Raw genomic sequence first — 10018 nt, forward strand, 5'->3', positions numbered from 1 at the left:
GAAAAGGAGAGAAGAGATGGGAGAGAAAGTGAGAAAGAGGTAAAGAAGAATGCTTGGAACCAGTGGAAAGATCCACACAGGCTCCTTTGCTGGCATAAGGACCACTCAGGAGCGAGAGGCGAAGGAGGGCAAGCAGGCAGGCGCCTTTGCCCAAAGAATTCCAGAACAGGATCAGCGACGGAGTCAAAGGGATGAGAAGATCTGGAAGGCTGGCTGGGAGAAAAGGCTGAGAAGCAGTTGGGAGATCTCACCTGGGAAGAAAAAGATGGAGGATCAAAGAAGTGCCACAAGCAAGATATTGGCAGAGACAGAGTGAACATGTTTTGGAGGATGGTGGTGATTCTGGAACTTTCATTTAATAACTTCTTGTAGGTCTTGAATTTATGTTTACCGACAAAGAAATAAAGGGAGACTAGTATAGATCCTATTTCAAGCTATTTAGTTCCCATCAGCTAGCCATACCCTTCTGGGATTTGAACCCGGGCTACTTGCATATTAGGTAGAGGTATTAACCTCTAAGGCTTTGTCTATACCAGGGAAGTGATTAAGTGTTTTTTTTTTTTTCGGTGAGATACATCTACCTAATACATCTATTTAATATACAAGGAGCCCAGGTTTGAATCCCAGAAGGGTGGCTAGCTGATGAGAACTAAATAGCTTGAAATAGATCTATATTAGTCTCCCTTTATTTCTGTTGGGAAACATAAATTCAACACAAAAATAGTTTGTTGCAAAAGCAATTGCTTGTGAAGGCTCCTGGATTGGAGCTGAAAAGTGAAAGCAGCAGCAGTATGCTGCATCCCATAATTGAGTAGACCAGGTTGCCCTGATGGGCCAGTCTCACCAGAAAAAAAACCCCTTCTTGTAGGTCTGTGTAAACTCTCCCTGTTGCAATTTGTTTCTTTCCTAATGACAGAACCAAAAACTATCAGAAGAATAGAATAGAATAGAATAGAATTTTATTGGCCAAGTGTGATTGGACACACAAGGAATTTGTCTTGGTGCATATGCTCTCAGTGTACATAAAAGAAAAGATACGTTCATCAAGGTACAACATTTACAACACAATTGATGATCAATATATCAATATAAATCATAAGGATTGCCAGCAACAAGTTATAGTCATACAGTCATAAGTGGAAAGAGATTGGTGATGGGAACTATGAAACGATTAATAGTAGTGCAGATTCAGTAAATAGTCTGACAGTGTTGAGGGAATTATTTGTTTAGCAGAGTGATGGCCTTCGGGAAAAAACTGTTCTTGTGTCTAGTTGTTCTGGTGTGCAGTGCTCTATAGCTGCTTTGAGGGTAGGAGTTGAAACAGTTTATGTCCAGGATGCGAGGGATCTGCAAATATTTTCACGGCCCTCTTCTTGATTCGTGCAGTATACAGGTCCTCAATGGAAGGCAAGTTGGTAGCAATTATTTTTCTGCAGTTCTAATTATCCTCTGAAGTCTGTGTTTTTCTTGTTGGGTTGCAGAACCGAACCAGACAGTTATAGAGGTGCAAATGACAGACTCAATAATTCCTCTGTAGAATTGGATCACCAGCTCCTTGGGCAGTTTGAGCTACTGAGTTGGCGAGAAAGAACATTCTTTGTTGTCCTTTTTAATGATGTTTTGATGTTAGCTGTCCATTTGAGATCTTGATATGATAGAACCCAGAAATTTGAAGGTTTCTACTGTTGATACTGTGTTGTCAAGTATTGTGAGAGGTGGAAGTATGGAAGGGTTTTTCCTAAAGTCTACCACCATTTCTACGGTTTTGAGTGTGTTCAGTTCCAGATTGTTTTCGTTGCACCACAAGGCTAGTCGCTCGACCTCTCGCCTATATGCGGATTCGCCATTGTCTCGAATGAGACCAATCACTGTTGTGTCATCTGCGAACTTCAGTAGCTTAACAAATGGATCATTGGAGATGCAGTCATTGGTATACAGAGAGAAGAGAAGTGGGAGAGCACACAGCCTTGGGGGCCCCTGTGCTAATTGTACAGGTATTTGATGTGATCTTGCTTAGCTTCACCTGCTGCTTCCTGTTTGTTAGGAAGCTTGTGATCCACTTACAAGTCTGTTCCGTACCTGTAGCTGGTTTAGCTTAGTTAGAAGAATGTCTGGAATGATGGTATTGAATGCTGAACTAAAGTCTACAAAAGGACCCTTGCATAGGTCTTTGGAGACTCAAGATGTTGTAGGATGTAGTGCAGAGCCATATTAACAGCATCATCTGTTGATCTATTTGCTCGGTATGCAAATTGCAAGGGGTCTAAAAGCGGATTCGTGATGGTTTTCAGGTAGGAAAGCACTAGCCTTTCAAAGGTTTTCATGACTACAGATGTTAGAGCAACTGGTCTGTAGTCATTCAGTTCCTTGATGGTGGGCTTCTTCGGCACTGGGATGATGGTAGAGCGTTTGAAGCAAGAAGGAACATAGCACATCTCTAGTGATTTATTGAAAATATGGGTGAAGATGGGGCCAATTGGTCAGCACAGACTTTTAAGCAAGAAGGAGTTATCTTGTCTGGGCCTGGAGCTTTTCCTGGCTTTTGTCTGTGAAATAGGTCCTGCACTTCCTTTTCTGTGATCACTAGGGGTTGTGAACCCAATGAAATGGGGTCAGTTGTAGGAGGCTTGGCTGTTGTTGGTGTGTCTGAGATGGGGTTGTGGAGATAGGTGGCTGTAGTTTCCTTTCAAACCTGCAGTAAAACTCATTCAGGTCATCTGCCAGTTGTTGATTACCTTCAGCCTGGGAAGGAGGTTTGCCATAGCCGGTGATATTTTTAAGAGTTTTCCACATGTTTGCTGGTTCATTTGCTGAAAATTGATTCTTTAGCTTTTCAGAGTAGCTTCTTTTGCTGCTCTTATCTCCTTGTTAATACATTTTATTAATTCTGTTTTGTAGAGGGAACTAAATTTAGAATATGCAGATTTATTAAGTGCCCTTTTGAAAACCTTGCTCAAGATACTGAGACTTCCGCACTGCCTTTCAAGGGCCATTGCCATTCACCCATAAACATAAACTTGTCATCCCAGTGATTGGCAGGAAAGCAAGGGGTTGATCAGGGGGTTTAACAAGAAGACCTCCAAGGCCCCTTCCAATTCTGTTATTCTGGAAAAGGCTAAAGGAAGAGGTTTAAAGAGGTTTAAGCCAATGCAGGATCTTCTAATATGGAAAGAGAGGTAGAAATTTTGCGAAGAAATCATCATGGACATGTTTACCAGCTTCAGTTTATATTTAACTAACCCTGCCCCAAAGAACAGTGTGTGTGCGTGTGTGTGTGTGTGCGCGCGCGCATGTGAAGATATGAAGGAAACTAATTTGCGAGGTGGGAAGAGAGACCAAGCTCAGAAACTTATTTGAGGTCCTAGCATTGGGGGTAGCAAAGGGAATGTGGACAATGAAAAGGAGAGAAGAGATGGGAGAGAAAGTGAGAAAGAGGTAAAGAAGAATGCTTGGAACCAGTGGAAAGATCCACACAGGCTCCTTTGCTGGCGTAAGGACCACTCAGGAGCGAGAGGCGAAGGAGGGCAACAGGCAGGCGCCTTTGCCCAAAGAATTCCAGAACAGGATCAGCGACGGAGTCAAAGGGATGAGAAGATCTGGAAGGCTGGCTGGGAGAAAAGGCTGAGAAGCAGTTGGGAGATCTCACCTGGGAAGAAAAAGATGGAGGATCAAAGAAGTGCCACAAGCAAGATATTGGCAGAGACAGAGTGAACATGTTTTGGAGGATGGTGGTGATTCTGGAACTTTCATTTAATAACTTCTTGTAGGTCTTGAATTTATGTTTACCGACAAAGAAATAAAGGGAGACTAGTATAGATCCTATTTCAAGCTATTTAGTTCCCATCAGCTAGCCATACCCTTCTGGGATTTGAACCCGGGCTACTTGCATATTAGGTAGAGGTATTAACCTCTAAGGCTTTGTCTATACCAGGGAAGTGATTAAGTGTTTGTTTTTTTTCGGTGAGATACATCTACCTAATACATCTATTTAATATACAAGGAGCCCAGGTTTGAATCCCAGAAGGGTGGCTAGCTGATGAGAACTAAATAGCTTGAAATAGATCTATATTAGTCTCCCTTTATTTCTGTTGGGAAACATAAATTCAACACAAAAATAGTTTGTTGCAAAAGCAATTGCTTGTGAAGGCTCCTGGATTGGAGCTGAAAAGCGAAAGCAGCAGCAGTATGCTGCATCCCATAATTGAGTAGACCAGGTTGCCCTGATGGGCCAGTCTCACCAGAAAAAAAACCCCTTCTTGTAGGTCTGTGTAAACTCTCCCTGTTGCAATTTGTTTCTTTCCTAATGACAGAACCAAAAACTATCAGAAGTTCACTAGAGGTATGATATTTCTTCTTCTTGGATGGAGGAAAGAAAGAAAGACTCCCATTATAGCTGGAGCCAGCTGGGCAAGAATCAATGCTGCAGGAGCTGGAACAGATTCCATCTGGCAAACCTCTAGAATATTTCAGTTCTTGAACCCAGGTCTGGCTGTTGTGGTCTGCCAGCAGCCTGCAGAGCTGGCAGCAGAGTCAGACAGTGAGGAGGTTGGTGAGGAACATGGGCCAGTCCTGGAGTCTGTGGAAGGCTTGGATCAGGGCTCTGTGTTGGAGGCAGAGAAAGGGCCATCTGGGACGTACGTGCTGCCTCCGGAGCCTCCAGAGTAGGACCTCAGTGAGGCAGAGGAACAGGGGGAGCCTGTTTCCAGTGCACACATGCGCAGAGCTGCCAGAAGGCAAGAACAGCTAAAACAAAAGGGACGACTCGGGAGTAGGGCTTGGAGATGATTGGCCCCTCCCATAAGACCTAAAAGAGGAACAAAGGCATGTGGGCCTTTGCAGGAAGCAACATTGTTAATTCTGTTCAGTTTAAAGTTTGAAGCTCTGTTTGATTCTGAACTCCGTGTGGCTCTGCCAATTAGGTCTTTGGCAGCGTGTCAACGGAGATAAAGGTGGGTGATTATCAGCCTTATCTCAAAGGACTCTTTACAACTATTTGGGATTCATATGTGAATGAACAGAATTCACAGCCGTTGAAATTAAAGAGGTTTTTGGGACTGCTCGTGTGTTTTACTGACTCAGGAAGCCTAGGTCAGAACACTGGCTGCAGCATTAATAGCTGGAGTTACACATTCATGAAATCCCTTTTTCTACAAGCCACACACCACTCATCATGTGTGTGGCAAGTTGGGCAAGCCAACTGAGTGTGAGGTATTAAACTGTCATTAAACCATGGTTTAGTACAGTGCCTATCCAGAGATGTATAAAGGAGACTGCAGGAGTTAATACTTCCTCTAACTTACGTCATGAAGCTATAAACAGCCATACCAAAGCATACATGTATAAAAGGACTCTATATTCATCCTGCAATATTTGTGCAGTGTTCCTCTTAGGATGACCATAGGTAGTCTTCAACTTACAACTGCAGTTTAGCCTACAGTTATGATCATTGAGTCATGATGGTCATTAAATGGGACACCATTTGACCATTTCTGATTTTATGAACTTTTTTGCGGCAGTCGTTAAGCGAATGCCATGGTCGGTGGTGGGTTGCGCCCAGTTCGCTCCAGTTCTGTAGAGCCGGTAGTAAAAATCTGCTGGCATTTGGAGAACTGGTAGTTATGGCTGGCTGGCCACGCCCCCCAACCAGTTCCCCGATCATCAGAGGTTTTTTTTTTTTTTTTTTTTAAAAGAACCTTTTCTTCAGCCAAAAAATGGCTTTTAAAAGTAAACAAAACCCTCTGATGATCGCGTGGCTTAGCAGGGATCATCAGAAGCCTTTAAAAGTTTTTTTTTAACAACCTCTTTGGCTGAAGTGGTTGTTAAAACAAAAGGTTTTAAAAGGCTCCTCTGGCGATCCCAGCTGAGTTAAGAGCTTCTGGGCTGCTATTAGGCAACTTCAGCTGGATCGTCAGAGAAGCCTTTTAAAAAAAAATTTTCCTCTGGCCCACCCAATCCCCCCTCCTCACTTACCTCATTACAGCTTCTTTCCAGCTGGCAAAGCCATGCTTTACATCAGTTGCATCAGCTAGCAACTGAATCTGCCTGCCTGGAATCCATATCCTCAGTCAGCAACTGCTTTGCTGGCTGAGGAACTCTGGGAATTGAAGTCCACAAACCTTAAAGTTACTAAGGTTGGAGACTCCTGATCTAAAAAATATAAATAAAATAAAATAATAAAATAAAATATTTGTGTAGCTTTCTAAGATTTGGTGCATTTCTGTAGTGTTTCACTCTTAGCTACACAAACACACAAAATCTCACAAAGCTGTATGTGGTATTTTGTGTGTGTGTGTGAGAGAGTCAGTTGTATTGTGTTTGTGGTGTGTGTGTGTAAAGTGTGAAAGTTGGTTTTTGAGCTTTTTGTGGCTGTGTGAGGTTCCTGCTTGTTGCAGGGGCCATTTTGGGTGAAGTGCAGCTGCTTTTACATTGTGTGTGAGTCTGTTGTGTGATGTGGTGTGGTGTGTGTGTGTGTGTGTCCCTTCACAAGGATTTGGAGGCAGCTCCTCTGAGGTAGAGGCGGCGGCGAAGCTCTGGCTGTCCCCCAGGAGAAATCGCCCTGTCTCTGCAGCATTGGTCATGTGACTGAGTGGGCGTGGCCAACTTGATGTCACTTATAGCAAGGTGCCACCCTGAGTGACTTCAAGTTGGCCACGCCCACTCAGTTACATGACCATCAAGCCATGCCTAGCAAATAAGCCACACCCACAGAACCAGTAGTAAAAAAATTTGGAACCCACCCCTGGCCATGGTCCTTAAGCAAACCCACTGTTCAGTATGGGACTTTTTTTTTTTTGCCAGAAAATGTAAATCACGGTCATGCGACCACAGGGCACTGCAAACAGCTGGTTGCCAAGTACCCAAATGTGGTCATGTGACTGGGGGCCTCCAGATGTCAGAATCCAGGACGTCTCTTTTGGGGGGAGGGGTTCCATCATAACTTTGAACAGCAATTAAATGACCAGTCATAAATTGAGGACTGCCTATACGGACTAAGTCATGATATGAAGGATTTCTTTTGTACTATGTTATGATCATGAATGCTCTTCTAAATGAATTCCTATTCATGGAATGTGTGGCTCTATATAATTTAAAATATAATGGCCTCCTCTCACAGGGAGCCCATTGTGTGATGGAGAAAAAAGCACTCAAGGATTTGGCCCCAAATATTTATGTTCATATTCTGTTTTTAATCTCAAATAAAAGATGTGTGTAGTTTCACACATCTCAGTATTTCTACAGCTTTACAAAATGGACCAATACTGTTTTAACCATACTGCATATTTGGAAGGGGTTGATTGCCTTCAGATCACAAACATTTAAAAGAGTTTTCCTCCCTTAACGGCATTTCCCCCCTTCTTCACAAAAGTGAGTACTCAGCTGCAGGAAACAGAAGTTTCAAAATAACATGTTTAAATGATTTTGAAAGCATGTAATCAAGACACAAATGAATATTTGCAAACCTACATAGGAATTACACCTATGTAGAATTCCACCTACACAGGGGAACAAGATTTGGGAGATTAGCAGAGACAGCAACCTCATTGTTCATCCTAAGATTTTTATCTTAATGGCTGGAGCTTACCATTCCGGTTACCCTACTTTTGAGCCAAACTCTACAATCAGTACTTCATCCCCCTGCTCTGCGTTGTGATAGGTTTGCACATCTGGCATCCAGAGCTATTGCCAACCAAAGAGATGATCAAGGTGCTTTTTCAGGAGGCAACTGGACTTTCTTGTTTTTTCTTTTGAGGACGTTTCGCTTCTCATCCAAGAAGCTTCTTCAGCTCTGACAGGATAGTGGGGAATGGAAGGATTTATATTCCTTGCAGCAGCTGGTCATTTGCATCCTTTTAGAGCAGGGGTCTCCAACCTTGGCAACTTTAAGACTTGTGGACTTCAACTCCCAGAATTCTGGGAGCTGAAGTCCACAAGTCTTAAAGTTGCCAGGGCTGGAGCCCCTCTGCACTAGGATGTGAAGGGATACCATCATTCCAGCAAGATTCTTGCAGTCCATGAGGTTACTCAGTGGTCATGATAAGGGCACATACAGCCTAATGACCCTCACAAAGATGAAAGGTCTCTGCAGATTGATGAAGAATCATCAGTTAACAATCTTACAGTGTGAGAAGCTATAAAAAAGAGAGCTGAAGAAAGAAGTCCGAATTCCCATCTTCCACTCCACTGAAGATCATCTCAAAGAACTCTCCTTGAACGTCTCTGTTCCTTTTGCCACTTGGTTAACACCAAGAAATACTTCTTGGAACATGTCGTTTGAGAGTGAAATCGAGGTGCTTATATTGCTAAAATAAAGCTTTTAAAATCAATCGTCTCACGTTGGATGTTCAGTGACTTTGCTCTAAGTACGCGTTAAAGACTCCTAGTTCCTTGACAGAAGACAAACCTCTTGGAACATTAGATTTCAGATTTTGTGGCTAAGCTGGCATAAAGACACTGAGCCTGTTGGCTTTTGTAGGAAGAAATAAAAATGGGCAAGAGGGTGAAATTGGCAGTGCATTGTCTAAACCCCGGCCCTTAATTTCGTGCATTGATGTTGCAAAAGCATAGAAAGGGTCAGGGCATCAATTGTGCTACTCTGTCCACCGTCTTGACTGTTTTGACCCTACACACACAGATCACAAACCGCAGGTTGATAAAACTAAGCTACATTTCCACAGGAAAAGGCATTTGAAAAATAGGACAAGGTCATCATATATGGAAAAGTGGGATTAAAAAAAAAAAGAGGTTGAAGTGACATTGGTTGATAAATTTGAAAAAGAGGACATAGCTACAGAATGGGGAAGATGATGATTCTGCTTTTTATTTTTCTGACTGGGTCGTCCTGTTGGTTCCCACTTTCCCCAGAACATCTTCTCCCTCTCAGTCTGTCTCTGAAAGATCAATAAAGTATAAATAAACTATGCCATGGATTATAACATTATCTTACAACTTTAATGTATCAGAAAGATCTTTCCTCCTTCCCCAATCCCCTCTTTCTCTTTCCTCTTCTTAACACAAGGATATTTAGCTTTGTTCTTACTTGACAAACTTGGTAATCATTTACTAAATTTTAGATGCTTAATTCTATGACTATTTGACGAGTTTTAAGTAGAAGAAACAATATCTTATTTTTTCCCCCAACATCGTTCACTATTGTTTAGGTAAAGAAACTGTAAAGTGGTCTGATATTAAGCCTCAGGCACACATGAAACTCAAATAAGACAAACAGGAGTAGCTTACACAATGTGGCATGCGGGATAGCATGGATTGTGTAAGTGTATGAAAAATACCATGAACGTAGGAAAGATCAGATATTCCTGACGGTGGAACTAATAATTAATAGTAAAGTAGAAATGTGGGAGAAATATTGCAATAAATGAAACAATATTATGAAATGATTAATATTGAAGAACAAGAAGACACAAAAGATGTACTCAGATGATACACTGAATGATTATGTATTGTATGTTTGTTTATCTATAAAATATTTTTTTCCAAAAAAAGCTACTTTGAACTGTGATATGGGCAGCAAATAAATTTGATGATGATGATGATGATAATCATCATCATCATCATCATCTTGGTTGATACCTAGGATGCTGGCAGCAACCCGTATCAACCATTAGCACCAGTCAATGGTATTTGTGATGCCTTTTTGAATGTTCAGTTGACTGAGTTTCATGTTTAATGAATAAAGATAAGTAGTAGTAGTAGTAGTAGTAGTAGTAGTAGTAGTAGTAGTAGTAGTAGTAGTAGTAGTAATAATAATAATAATAATAATAATAATAATAATATGCCTGCAAGAACTGGTGGAACCATAAAATCACAAGAAATGAAGAAGCTAAAGTGCCTGAAACATTAGAATTCAAACTGACAGGCAACTGTCACATAACAACTCAGACTTAACAATTGTTAACAACAGACTTAACAACCCAACAGAGGAAAACATACTTTAAAAAATATTTGAATGTGCAGAAATGGATAGACTAACAGTGACAATTAAGGAAAAGGAGGAAACTGA

Source organism: Ahaetulla prasina, chromosome 1 (assembly GCF_028640845.1).
Source record: "Ahaetulla prasina isolate Xishuangbanna chromosome 1, ASM2864084v1, whole genome shotgun sequence".
Taxonomy (NCBI): Eukaryota; Metazoa; Chordata; class Lepidosauria; order Squamata; family Colubridae; genus Ahaetulla; species Ahaetulla prasina.